Consider the following 15,294-nt stretch of genomic DNA (forward strand, 5'->3'; position numbering starts at 1 on the left):
TCAAAAGTGATCCTTACATGCCTTTGTCCAAAAAAAAAATTAAATAAAAACTTCCTTCACTCTCAGGTATCCTACCCTCAGTTATCCTACCCTCAGTTATCCAACTCTCAGTTATCCTACCCTCAGTTATCCTACCCTCAGTTATCCAACCCTCAGTTATCCAACCCTCAGTTATCCTACCCTCAGTTATCCTACCATCAGTTATCCTACCCTCAGTTATCCAACCCTCAGTTATCCTACCCTCAGTTATCCTACCCTCAGTTATCCAACTCTCAGGTATCCTACCCTCAGTTATCCTACCCTCAGTTATCCTACCCTCAGTTATCCAACCCTCAGTTATCCTACCCTCAGTTATCCTACCCTCAGTTATCCTACCCTCAGTTATCCTACCCTCAGTTATCCTACGCTCAGTTATCATACCTCAGTTATCCTACCCTCAGTTATCCTACACTCAGTTATCCTACCCTCAGTTATCCTACCCTCAGTTATCCTACCCTCAGTTATCCTACCCTCAGTTATCCTACGCTCAGTTCATTCATCCTATTTCACTTTCTATTCATAATTGCCTTACACTTCTCCCATGCTGTTTGCCCTTATCTATTCCACCCATTCCATCATTGTCTCCGCAAGTCTGCTGACTCCCCGCAGCCTCCATTCCAACCCACACTTCATCCTCAGAACCTCATTTTACTTTCTGAGTGATTTGGCACTTTTCACAAGCTTATCTGCACACTTACCAGCTTTAACAGCTATGCTGTGATGAATCCTTATACACTTGATATGAACGTCCAACGGTGGGGATGCTTTTACTGTGACGTGTGCCCCATGATGTGCACATCTGAACCGGTTTGCCCTTCCACATTTACCTGGGCTTCCTTAAACCCTTCAGGTTTCATACCAACTCTGTTTATTGGATTATCACTAAATTTACGCCACTTTTATTGGTATGGCATCAAACCATGTGCACACACCACTTCAATCTAGAAACTTTGCAATAACGACAAAGGGATTGCAGTGTTACGATTTATATTTACTAAATATAATCTTTACTTTACTTTACTTTACTTTACTTTACTTTACTATAATATAATAAAACTAAATTTACTTTAAAGGGTACCCGTCAATGACGGCGGGGAGGGGGGGGGCGGGGGAGGGGGAGGAGTGCATAAATGTCTCACGTGAAATGAGCAATTTCCTTTGGAGTGTGTATTGATAGAAATGGGAATTCAGTGTAAGTATTCAGTGAGCAAATGTCGCAATGTGTGCAGCTGGTAACCTCGACAACCTCTTTCCATTCTATCAACTAAGATTTCCAATCCATGCTTGTTGTACCTCCGAAGTACTGCTCAGGAGTGAAGGTGATATTATGAAAGCTCAGCTGGGAAACGGGTTTAGGCATGTTTTGGGCCTACCACCTGATAGAAGATCACCAAAGTTCTTTCCATACCAACTGACTACCTCCAGGCACCTATCCCTCTCCAAATCGTTTATTCAGCTACAACCTTCCCCCTCTCTCTATATTCCCCATGGGGTTGCTTTCAGCAATTTCCCACAGCATTTCATTCTGGTTTCCCATTCAATGATCCTTAGATCAGTAGTTTCAGTTTCACTTTGAGATATCAGTTTAGATTCATGCGATGCGAATGCATTTGTTATCGCATAACAAGTTGTGATGGAATGCGAATAGTGCACAGAAAGGTCGCCAAAACCGATTTTGGGAGGATTTTTTTTTCGAATTATCAAAAGGGACTAAAGTTTTTTTTAGGGTTATAAAGGGGTTTAAAGTGTTTAAAGAATCATTGATCTTAAAAGGGCCAAAATGGGGTCTAAAGGTGTCTAAGGACGAAAGAGCAAAAGGGGTCAAACGTGTCCAAATGGTCTTAAATTGGCCAAAGTGTCTTAAAAAGTCAATAGGTCTGAAAAGTGTCAAAAAGTGTATATGTCTCAAAAGGGTCAAAATGGGTATGAAAAGGTCGAAAGGGTGTAAAGGTCTAAGGGGAGTAAAAGGTCTAAGGGGTTTAAAGAGGTCTAAGGGGTATAAAGGGTCTAAGGAGTGTTAGGGGTCTAAAGGGGTGTAATGGTCGATGGGCTGGATCTAAGTGGTGTAAATGGTCAAAGGGGTCTAAGGGGTGTAAAGGGTCTAAAGTGGTCTAAGGTGTGTTAGGGGTCTAAATGGGTGTAAATGGTTGAAGGGGTGTAAATGGTCAAATAGGTCTAAGTGGGTAGATTCGATACACACCAGTGATGGTGAAATAAAAACATTTGTTTTGAAATAAAAACGTGAAGCCACGTTCTAAAGGGACGAAAGGAGTCTAAGGGGTGTAAAGGGTCTAATGAATGTAAGGGGTCTAAAGGGGTGTAAATGGTCTAAGGGGTGTAAATGGTCAAAGGGGTCTAAGGGGTGTAAAGGTTCTAAAGGGGTGTAAAGGTTCTAAAGGGGTCTAAGGGGTGTAAAGGGTTGAACGGAGTCTAAGGGGTTTAAAGGGTCTAATTATGTCGAAGGGGTTTAAAGGGTCAAAGGGGTGTAAATGGTCTAGAGGGGCCAAAGGGCTGAAAAGAGTCTAAGGTGTGGAAAGGGTCTAAAGTGTGTAAAGCAGTGAAGGTGGAGTAAAGACATTACCTCGGGTTTGTAAATAATTTAACTCGGGAGTGCAAGACGACAATAACGGGCCAAATGACCTCCTCATCACTGTCATCTATCTATAATTCCAGCAATCTCTGTGTGTGTGTGTGTGTGTCTGTGTGTCTGTGTGTCTGTGTGTGTGTTTGTTTGTTTGTCTGTGACCGCTGTTTCTCGACAACAACGGGTCCGATATACTTGCAACTTGCCAGGTATATTGCTGGGGACCCGAGGATGTGCCTTTTCAAGGTTTGAAATTAATCGGACAAGTAGTTACCGAGCTATGTCCAAAAAACGATTCAACCAATCAGAGAGCAGCGAGCTATCACGTGTGCCGAACGTGGCGAACAGACTCTGCCTCGGACGGCACATTTGAGAGCGTATTCATTTATTTCACAACTATGTTGGCGCTATGTTGGCGTTAAACTATGTTTTAAAACTAATAAAAACTAATTTGCGATTCTTTCGCTTTCCTGCGCGTTTGGGCATGCTATGGCGATTTCTTTACCAAACTCCGCAAGCCGTTCGCTTTGGACCAAACCATTTCATGTAAATAGAGGGGGGGGATTGTCACCGTACTCGCAAGCCGTTCGCTTTGGACCAAACCATTTCATGTAAATAGAGGGGGGGGGGGGATATAATTTTAGATATAGATATAGTACGGGCATGCCCTAGTGGTATAAAACCCATGTTCAGGTATATAGCGGTTTAAAATCTGACTGTAGACAGCTTCATTGTTATTAACCTGGGGAGCTCAATGCAGTGTGATCCCAAACAAAGAGCAAAACAACAACTCACCTTGTTGTGAGGATGAGGTAATCATTGGAGGTTCACCCGTTGTCAAGTGACTGTTTGGAGTTGGCGTCACGTGGGTCATTTTTTCTACAATCTATGTTTTCACACTTGAGTGATATTGTTAGATGAGCAGTAAAATTACCTTTAAAAATACGTATAGGCTGCATTTGTACTATTTTCAGTTTTTGAATAATAAACGCATTTGAGAGGCCACGTGAGTCCTTCTTTGCCAAACTTACCGATCATGGTAACGTCTTAATTAAGAGTTGTTTCTCACATCTGATAACATATTTGATGATCGGAGCTCAACATCAAACTAATTACATCGATATTAGTGTTGAAATCCGATAAAAATTAGGCTTTTTATAAAGATTTGTATATGTGGATCAACCCTTTGAGATCATGGCGACAGGTGGCGGCTCGGATGGTTTTAAGTTATGAATTGTGAGAAAATAACTGTTTAAAAAACCCCATTGTGTGCAGGGTGGTAAAAGATGTTATCCGATAAAGTTTTGTGCCGATTAATTTTGGGAGCTTAGAGGAGTAGGTTCACAAAGAAACAAACAAACAAACGGACATTTCGCTTTTATATATACTAGGTACGGTACCCGTCCTATGGGCGGGGCTTCAATTGGGAGGCCCAAATGAAAAGGCAAAATATCAGAAATTGAAGGCTTTTTTATTTTAAATGATTCATATAAACATCCGTTGAATCATATCACACGCAAATCATCAAATTCTAAACAGTACATGGCACCCATTTTGAAAAAATATTGAATTCTGCAAAACGGAAACGGCCGCTACATGTCTTTCTCAGTCGCACGTTTATGTGTGAAGAGTGCGCGCCGAATCTGTAACACGGAAGCGGCCGCTACACCTGTTTCTCAGTCGCTTTGCACACGCTGCCATGTTTCTTCGGATCCGCACGTTTATATAGGAAGAGTTCGTCAAGAGTCGGTCTACTCTCTCCTGGTACGTAGAATTTCAACAAAAGCCACATCACTGTTCATATCGGTAAATATTATTCCATCGTGTTTGGAAAAATTGGAAAAACAATGTAGCCTATTTTACTCCAGGGGGTCCCAGGATTACCCACCCAAAATATCGTTGCGATCGGTTCAGCCGTTTTTGCAGTACCTTCGAACGGACAGACAGACATTTGGTGAATTATAGTAAGATATAGATATTATTAGTATTAATGCTATTATTATTATTATTATTATTATGAAAACAATACTACTGTATTAGTTTATTCTATGTTTCGATTCAACAATGAACCCAACCATACACCGCTTTGATCTTGAAACTTTGTAGTAACGACAAATGGATTGCAGTGTTACGATTATATTTACTATATTATTGGTATTAACACTATTATTATTATTACGAAAACACAACTACTGTATTAAAAAACCTGGGATAATTTGTCCGAAGCGGCCCGAAGGTGAGCCAAGAAGGCATGAAGCCTAAGGCCTTTAAGTACTGTGTTGTTGGAAGAGCCGTAACACCGATGCTTTCGATATTTGATGGTCATTTTAACAATCGGTTTGTTTGTGTTTCACACTGAATGAAAAACCTAAAGGTAGAGCATGGCAATTGTGACATATGACAGGTTTGACAATATTTTTGGCCCGAACAGCACAGGAATCAAAATGGCGGTGTGTGGAGTCAGCGTTGTACGCCATGATCACAGCACAGATGTAATCAGAATCACCTAACCACTGTCATGTGACCATATCCTCAGCTGTGATTGGTATACGTTTGAGGGGACATACATATATACATACATTCATACATACGGACGTCGGACAGACAAACATTGTTCTAGACGACTTTGCCCTATGGGCTGTGCCATAAAAACTTCTGCATTTTTTTTTTGTATCCACCCATCATTATATCTTCAACATCTCTATCCTATCCCCTTGAAATCACCTTCTTTCTAATGTAAAAAGTCCTGTCTCCTTAGTCGAGCTAGCTTTAGAATCCATCTAGTTGCTCTATGCTGAACCATCTCTTTGGCAGCCTTACACAGATGCTGTGACCAAAAGTCGACACAATATTCTAGGTGTGGCCTCACTAAATTCCTGTAGTGTTAACACCACCTCGATTGATGTATAATTAATCCACCTGCGAATACAACCCTATTAGCTTTACCTATGGCTGCCTGGCACTGTGCTGGCTGCGTACTCACCATATCTCTTACCACCCCCAGATCATTCCCCTGGGTGACATTCTCCAAGACAGCCCATTGCATTATATAGTGCCTATTTTCATTAATATCACCATCATCCTACATTTCCTAATGTTAAACTGCATCTACCAATCTTTAAGCCAATCTCTGAAAGTATCTAGACTTTCCTGAATCTCAACACTACAAAATTATATCCCATCTCCCTTACCTCTCAACTTTATCTCATCTGCAGTTTTGGAAAACCCACTCTTAGCCCCACTGTCCAAACATTGATGTAAGTTATAAATATGAACAGCGAGAATTGCTTTGCAATACGTGTCCCCTACTGAGGTGATATTTTCGAAGTCTAAAAATGGCATAACTCTGGTGAAAAATTGACGAACCGTGTTGAAACTCGAACTTCTTCTGGAACTTATTATAATAAATGCATGTACCAAGTTTCAGTTGAATATGTTAAATTGTATGGGAAACTAGAACAATGTGACGGTGTCGCCAAAATGCCTCCGCATAGTCCCACAACGGGTAGATTCCCTCGTTCACTGTCCTAACAACTACAAAAAGTTTTAATGAAAACAAAAGCCGCGTCGATGTTACACAATGCCTAGATGCAGCTGTGCCTATAACGTCGATGTTATAGGCACAGGACATTCCTATTGATTCGATTACTTGATGTTATTTTTGTGCAAAGTGAAAATATATCTCGGCAATTTCCCGTGTGTGGCGACGAAATTTTAATATATCTCGGCATTTTCCCGTCTGTTATTTCAGGCGGTGTATGACTGACCATGCCGCGATTTAAAAAATATATATCTCGGCAATTTCCCGTGTGTGGCGACACGTGAACGAAGCTATGCTCCTCTCTCCACATTATTGTGACGACGTATAAATTAAATATTTCATCGTGACGATCGTCATCAAATGGACGAATTTTTAATATATCTCGGCATTTTCCCGTCTGTTATTTCAGGCGGTGTATGACTGACCATGCCGCAATTTAATAAAAAAATATCTCGGCAATTTCCCGTATGTGGCGACACGTGAACGAAGCTATGCTCCTCTCTCCACACTATTGTGACGACGTATAAATTAAATATTTCATCGTGACGATTGTCATCAAATGGACGAATTTTTAATATATCTCGGCATTTTCCCGTCTGTTATTTCGGGCGGTGTATGACTGAGCATGCTGCGATTTAAACAAAATATATATATATATCGGCATTTTCCCGTCTGTTATTTCGGGCGGTGTATGACTGACCAGTGACCATGCCGCGATTTAAAAAAAAAATCTCAATGGACTTGAAGTTACAGGCCTTTGAGAATTCATTTCATTCTATAAAGGGCAACTTTCATCGGATTTTCTTCCCGTTTTTTTTCAACCGAGTCTAAAACTATGTTAGCGACTGTGAAAAATGAAATGATATATCGAATTTGATTTGAAATAAAACTGTGTGAGAGAGGAAGACACCACGGGCCTATAAAACAGGCCTCAAAGCTATGCGAGTTAATAAAATGGTGGATATTTGTTTATATGAAGGCTCTCCCAGAATGGGTGGAGCTATGGTTCCCAGAATGGGTGGAGCTTTGAGGTTTTGTCTTCTCTGCAAGAACAAGAAGAACAAGAAGAACAAGAAGAAGAAGAACAACAACAACAGCAGAGGGCACTCTATGAGCAGCGTCTGTGACGTGGCTAATAAACAAGTTTGATTTAAACCCTTTCAGCTGTTCTCAAGTATCAAATTTTTACCAGACATGACAGGTTTCACATTGATCGGTGAAGCACTTTCAGAGAAGGTTTAAAAAAAAAAAATTGCTTTCAGAGAAGGCTAATATGGCTGCCATACCACATGACATATGACCTTTAAAGATGTACACTCTGCATATGTATTGGTAGGGGATCACGTTTGTGAAGTTTCGTGGTGATCGGATAAGGTTCGTTTTTCTATCCTAGATGGCTGCCAAACCACGTGACCTACGACATCGTCATTTTCAAACTATATGCAAAAGTGCTGTTAGATGATATTTGTAAAATTTCGCATCGATAGGGTGAGTGACTTCAGAGATATAATTATTTAATATTTTCCTTCAATCCAATATGGCTGCCAAACCATGTGACCTATGATGTCATAAATTTAATATTTCAATACAAATGGGTCATAGATCATGTGCATGCAATTTCAGATTTTTAGGATAAGGAATTCGATTAAAACATTTTTGGCTGGTATACCACTTCACCTATGATGTAATCATTATCATGCTTTTGTTCCCCATTGGAGTACTTGACAATGCGCCAAGTTTCAAATTTTTCCATTCAGCGGTTTCTGACAAATATTAATTTAATTACTTGCTTTTAATCCAAGATGGCTGTTATACCACGTGACCTATGACATCACAATTATTTTAAAAAAAAACATTCTGAATGGGTGTCACTTGTACCATGAAAGTTTCGTCTCAATCGGACATATGGTTGCTGCGAAAAACGAGGATTAGCCCGTACGGACGGAAGGATGGACGGACAACCCGAAAACATCGTTTTCCGACGAAAACATCCCGACTTCGTCGGCGGAGGCATAAAAAGTCTTTTGGAGGCAATAAGGGAGAATTACGCTTTCTGAACGCACCATGTTCTGGTCTGCGCTGGATTCATCTTGGTAAGACCAGATCGATGGCTTGGTCTTTATACTATGCTTGAGTAAACTTTATACGATTCGATTCAATATACGATTCATACAATTCAATATAGCTAATACATTCATTGCTTGTGTGCCGAGGACTTGTGTGAATCAATTTCCATAAAGCCTCACTTCGGTGAACGAGGTCTTGGATAAATTCCATTACAATTTATTGAAATCGATTCTGTGACGCGCTGAAACAATAGACAAGCTCATCAAACTGCAGCGATTCGGAGGTGATCCTAACGCCGGAGATGCATCCGGTCAGTGGACCCACTGGTTCCATTCCCTGAGGCTCTACCTGGGATTGGTGCCGGAAATCACCAACACGCAGAAATTGAACGTACTTTCTTGCAACGTGACACATTCTGTCTACGAATACTTCTCCCACTGCACGACCTATGAGAACGCTGTGGATACCTTGACGGCTCTTTATATCAAACCTCGGAGCACCATTTATGTCCGGCACCTTCTCGTGATGCACCAACAAGAACCATCGGAGTCTATTGAGCAATACTTGCAAGTCCTGCGACAGCTTGGCTGGGACTGTGCAGTCATAGACCGCGCTGCTGTGGAGGGCACTGCTGACCTAATACGTGATGCTTTCATAGCCGGGCTGCAGGCTCCCGCAATCCACCAGTGCCTCCTCAAAAACGACACACTGGACTTCATGATGGCCTTTGACCAAGCCCGGGTACTTCAGTCGGCACAAGCGAGATTTGAGGCTTACAGCCATCCGTACATAATTGCGAGCACTTCGGCTAACGCTGAAGATCGCGTGGAGTCAGAATCTGCTGCCGCACGAGCGCCCGCAACAGCTCTCGCGTGCCGGGATTCCCGCAGAGAGGAATTGGATGACGAGGTGAATGAGCCGTGTACTGCGGCCGTGGCGACCCCTGATGGGATCATGGCCAAATGTTTATTTTGCGGAAAACGCCGTCACTCTCGCCCGCAATGTCCGGCTCGGGAGACGATGTGCCATAATTGCGGGAAGAGAGGCCACTTCGCCAAGGTCTGTCGATCGATCAAAAGCCGACGGACAACACTAGCAGGCGCGCGCGCCTCTGGGATCTCGAGAAGAAAACCGAGTGGCTTAGTCGTCCTGCTGGAAATCGAGTGGTCGTCCTGCTGGAAATCAACAGCCATTTGGTGGAAGCGCTGATCGATACTGGCAGTGACAAGAGTTACCTCAGCCAGTGACTAGTCGAATGACATGGTTGGCCTACTGTTGCAACGACGTAACTTGTGTACATGGCTTCCGTGTCTTTGTGGCAGCGATCCCGGGGAACTTGCAAAGTGAAGCTGGTGGCTAATGTACGTACTCGGATGTGGAGTTAATGGTGTTTCAGAATCTGTGCTCTGACGGGCTTCTCGGACATGACTTCTTGAATCGGCATAGATGCCTAAAAAGCAGTTTAGCGGGGCTCACACCTTCTCTGTAGGCAACTGGCGGCCCAGCTGAAATGGCTATTGAACCTCCGCTGCTATTTCCGAGTTTAACTCCAAATTGCCACACGGTCACCATGAAATCTCGACGGTATTCCCAGCCTGATGTCTAATTTATCATGGACGAAACGAAACGACTTCTACTCGAAGAAGTTATCAAACCCAGTTGCTCGCCGTGGCAGGCTCAAGTGCTGATTGTCAATAGACTATTGATTGTCAATAGCCCTAGTCATGGCAAACACATGGTTGTCGATTACTCTCGAACGATCAATCGCTTTACCCAACTCGGTGCCGACCCGCTACCTCGCATGGAGGACATGGTCATAGCTGTATCTAACTCCCGAGTTTTCAGTATGCTGGACCTTCCTAGCGCCTATCATCAAATTCCCCATATGAGAAGCCGACCGGCCCTATACGGCCTTCAAATCTGGCCAGCGGCTGTACCAATTTTGTAGAATCCCATTCGGTGTTACGAACGGGGTTCATGCTTTCAACGGGCGATAGACAATATCCTCACAAAGGAGCAATTGAAAGATGTATTTGTCTACGTGGATAATGCTACGGTGTGTGGTTGGAACCAGAAAGATCACGATGCGAATTTGCGCCTGTTCTTGGAAGTGGCCCATAAGTAACACCTGACTTTCAACGAAGCCAAATGTAGTTGCTCCGTGAGATCCATAGACCTCTTGGGCTACACGGTTTCAGGAGGGGAGATATGGCTGGATTCGGCAATCCTGCAGGCCCTTCTCGATCTAGCCTCTCCCGCCGACCGGGAACGTCAAAGAGAGCGATGGGATTATTCGCGCACTATGCTCAGTGGGTCCCACGGTTCTCAGAGAAAATACGTTCTCTACTCGAGTGCAAAGCATTTCCGCTGACCTTGGCAGCCCAGAAAGCCTTTCAACCACTGAAGGATGACATAGTTGGCACCGTCGTGACCTTCATCAATGAGTCGGTTCACTTTGTAGTGGAAACAGATGCATCTGACTGTGCAATCGTGGTGACATTGAACCAGCGGGGTGGTGAGGGGGTGGGGGGGGGGGTAGAGTCCCTTTATATACAGAGTTGCGACATAGAGGGTCCGGAAAAATCTAGTCACGTGATTGCGTGGAGCCATTTTGAGTCCATCGCGGACAGGATCAGGATCGGACGCATATCGGTCAGCGTTTTAACGTTCCCGCTGTACGCAGCGTTCTCATTCGTGTTTTACATCGATTTTACGACAAAATGACAGGTTGTAGCGCCTGTGGGTGCACAAATAGAACGGAGAAGGGATTCAAGATGTATAGATTTCCATCAGATGCTAAAAGACGGAAAATCTGGGAGAACAGAGTCAGTCGTGTTGGATGGAAAGTAACTTCTTCGGCAGTTCTCTGCCAGGTCAGTGTGATGGTGGTAATGGTCCCATATGCGTATATTTGTGTGCTGCGAGTGAGACTGGCCTTTGCTTTGGCTTTACAGGCTTGTTATCCATTGCTCGTGGATTAATTAGCACTTGAAGGGGAAGGCATCTTTATTTAAAATTAAGTTTGAGTTAGAGTCTTCGAGCTAGATCAATTAATATAGGGTCTAGATCATGTCTCCAAAGTCAGACTCAGACTCAAAGTCAAACTCCGGTCAAACTAAAGTCAAAACAAAGACGATTTGTTTTATATTTTGTACTTTCACATGGAAGATAGGATTATTGTCATTCAAAATTTTCAATGATGCTTCAGAAAGAATTTGCTAGAAACCAATTCATGCCAGTGATACAGTTGTATGCCACAACTGAGAAAGGGGGGGGGGGGGGGCATGCATTGAATGTATGTATTTGTCTCTGTTGATTTGAATGTGTGAGGACATTAACTTGTGTTTGTGTGTGTGACTTTCAATTTATAATTTGTATGTGTGTGCATTAGCACATGCGTGTATGTGTGTGTGTGTGATTGTAAATATGTAACTTGTATATGTATTAGAGATTGTGTGTGTGTGTGTGTGTGTGTGTGTGTGTGTGAGAGAGAGAGAGAGAGAGAGAGAGAGAGAGAGAGAGAGAGAGAGAGAGAGAGAGAGAGATAGAGATAGATAGAGGTAGAGAGAGAAAGAGGGGGCCGGGGGTAGGGGGGCTAATCTATTTTTGGTGGGATTAATATATGATCGGCAACATGCAGCAAAGTTTAGATTAATAATTTAAATATGAAAATTAAACAAACACAAATATATACCCACACACGATAAACAAGGTCAAACAACTGCAGAAATACAAAGATAACTCTTAACATTGTATTGTACATGTACATGTATAAGCAGGGAGGTGAGAGTTCGAGTCTCGCTCTCGCCTCCCTGAAATTAAAATGAGGCTGAAATAAGCAGCACGTGTACCTGTCTCGTTCATTCCTTCTTTGTCATGGTTCTAAATGTCTGTGACTGTTAAATCAAAACCAGCTCTGTGATTTTCTTCTTTATCTTAGTTGTCATAGATCTTCTATTTAGTTGTCTTAGTTGTCAGTTGTCATAAAGTTGGCTCTTAGTTGTCATAAATCTTCTATTTTGTCATCTTCACATAATTTGTTCATTATCAACATGGAAAAGACCATTCCCATCTCTCATACATAGAGAACATAATGGAATACACGGTTCAATGCACTAGCGCCATACGGCGGCTCCGCACTGAATGGACTCAAAATGGCGTCAAATCGTTAGTTGTCGCTACTCTCTCTATAAAGGGACTCTAGGGGGGGGCGACCGGTTGCGCTTTTCTCTCGCACATTATCAGACAGCGAGAGACGACACTCCTCAATTGAAAAGGAGGCCTACACTATAATGGAATCGGTCCGCAGGTGGCCCCATTTCCTCTTAGGTAAACATTTTCACCTCATTATAGATATAGACCAACAATCTGTAGCCTATATGTACGATGGAAAGCATTCTCAAAAGATTAAGAACGAGAAGATCCCACACTGGCGCATAGAATTAGCTGACTACAGCTTCAACATTGTGTACTGGCCCGGAAAGGAGAACCAAGCGGCCGATGCTCTGTCTCAGCCTGTCTGCTCCAGCATGACTGTCGTTGAGCTACGCACTATACACAAATCTCTTTGTCATCCGGGTGTCGCTCGCATGGCTCATTTTGTTCGGTGCTGGAACTTGCCTTTTTCCAGAGATGAGGTTCACCATTTATGCAAATCGTGCCTGGTTTGCGCTGAACTCAAGCCGAGTTTCTATAAGCCTCCCATGGGAATGTTAGTTCATGCTGGATGGCCGTGGGAGCGGCTGAATCTTGACTTCAAAGGGCCTCTTCCTAGCAGAGGCGCGCATCGCTACCTACTCACGATCGTGGACGAGTATTCACGTTTTCCTTTTGCATTTACGTGCGCTGACATGTCGTCCACTATGGTAATTTGATGTCTCCAGCAGTTGTTCCTTATGTTCAGATATCCTGCGTTTATCCACAGTTACTGTGGGATGGCCTTCCTATCCCAGGAAATCAAGCAATTTCTCCTGGAGTGGGGAATTGCTTCTAGCCGCACTACTGCTTATAATCCCCAAGGAAATGGATTAATCGAACGTTACAACGGGATGATATGGCGGGCGGTTACAATGGCTTTGCAGACACGTGGGATGACGTCAAACATATGGGAGCGAGTGTTGCTGGAAGCGCTGCATGCAATTCGATCCCTGCTATGTACTTCGACTAATGCCACCCTTCATGAAAGAATGTTCTGGTACCAGCATCGTAGTTCTAGCGGGCAGCCGCTACCCTCATGGTTGGCCGAGCCGGGCCCTGCGTTTCTGAAACGCGCTGTCCGACAGAGCCAATACAAGCTTCTGGTTGACCACATGGACATTTTAGAAGCGAATCCGGAATATGCGCATATTTGGCTGCCCGACGGTAGAGAGACACCCGTGTCGGTCCGTCATCTCGCTCCCTGCGGAGAACAGGTCTGATGCCACGATTTCCCCCACCAAGTTAGATTTGCGACCGGCTGAAGCTGCTATTAGCGATACTGCTTCGGACCCTGTGGGTTTGTCAGCTGCACCGGGGATCCTACAGAGTCCTCAGGATAAGCCGTCCGACGAGGGGAGTTTGCCTTTGCTGGGCACTGGGGGCACTGGGGGCACGGGGGTTGATGGAGTTTATCGCACTCATGTTGGCCGACCTTGTCAGCAACCTACTCGCTTTGGCTGCTAGATTTTACACTACTAACTAATGTTTACACTACTAATGTAGTCTAGCCTGATTGCGATTCTAAGGGAGGGAGAATGTAGTGAAACTGAAGAAGAAGAGGAGGGGATTCTGGGGTGTGGTGATCTAATGCGTGCTGAATATATAGCCGGGCACTCTTTATGTGGCAAGGGAGAAATATGCATTCTGAATGCACCATGTTCTGGTCTGTGCTGCATACATCTTGGGAAGACCAGATCGATGGCTTGGTGTTTATACTATGCTTGAGTAAACTTTATACTTATACTTTATACAATTCAATACAGCTAATACGTTAATTGCGTGTGTGCCTAGGACTTGTGTGAATCGATTTAAATAAAGCCTCACTTCTGTGAACGAGGTCTTGGATAAATTCCATTACACTCATTCTCCCAGCAGTGGCAGGTTGATGGACTCTGTATTTTATACAAGCTTACATCTGGTATTGCCTCTCCTCACTTTTTCTACCTCTGCCCTCCACAAGCCACTGCAGGTCACGTGCATTCCTCTGGAAATGCTCATCTGCTCACCCTCCCAAAGTCCAGATTGATTGCCCACCTGCATGTATTTGTCCCCTTTTCTCGTGATTGTGGAATCGTCTCGACTCCAGGCCATTGTTACTCGTGTTTGTGCAATTTATCCTTGTGCTAGTTCACTCCTCACCGGATACCCTTCGGTAGTTTACGGAACTGCTACCTATGCTCCTCTGTGAGCCTTTCGACACTTGTATATAAAAAAAATTCTGATAAAGTATGATCATACTCCCACTGGCATCACTAGAGGGGTGCGGGGGGTGCGGACCGCACCGGGTGACACTATCAGAGGGGGTGACACCAAATTTTTGCAGTGTCAAGGCTTTCCGATCTTGCGATATTATCAATTGTAAGTGAGTTGGCGAAAGGCATTGATTTCGATGAAGTGATTCACAAGTACGCATCTTTGAAGGCCAGGAAAGCAAAGTTCTGAATTAGTCGAGATGTTCACTAAGTGCTGAAATGCTTGTGTATTTGTTCCTGTATATTTTTATGGTATTATTTCATTTATGAGTATATTTCCAAATGCATTTGTCTACAAGTTCTACATTATTTGGGCCGTTATTGATTATATTATGCAAACCTAATCCATTAATGTATCTCATGTAACAATAAAGTTTAACGTTAAAATCAACATAATTTTGATGTAGTTCTTAAACGTTTTTACTTCGAATTCTATTGTTTTCTTACCGAATTTTCACTTTAACCACATGAAACTATGTAAATGTAAATACATTTAGGCTGTGCGTATGATATTGTAATTTAAAAGTGTAATTATAATTTTGCTAGTTGTTTATGTCACTACTATTGCCATTACATTCAGTGATATATGGATTTACGATTTACGAGTAACATTA

At 43.1% G+C, this 15,294-nt stretch overlaps 1 protein-coding gene across 2 annotated transcripts in view; it reads left to right on the forward strand.

The window, feature by feature from the left end:
• Window positions 1–15,294, forward strand: part of LOC137421640 (thrombospondin type-1 domain-containing protein 4) — a 275,809-nt gene that overhangs the window by 791 nt on the left and 259,724 nt on the right. The gene's annotated exons all lie outside the window — the stretch shown is intronic.

The sequence above is a fragment of the Myxine glutinosa genome, chromosome 2 (assembly GCF_964187855.1).
Source record: "Myxine glutinosa chromosome 2, kmMyxGlut1.1, whole genome shotgun sequence".
In the NCBI taxonomy this organism is placed as follows: Eukaryota; Metazoa; Chordata; class Myxini; order Myxiniformes; family Myxinidae; genus Myxine; species Myxine glutinosa.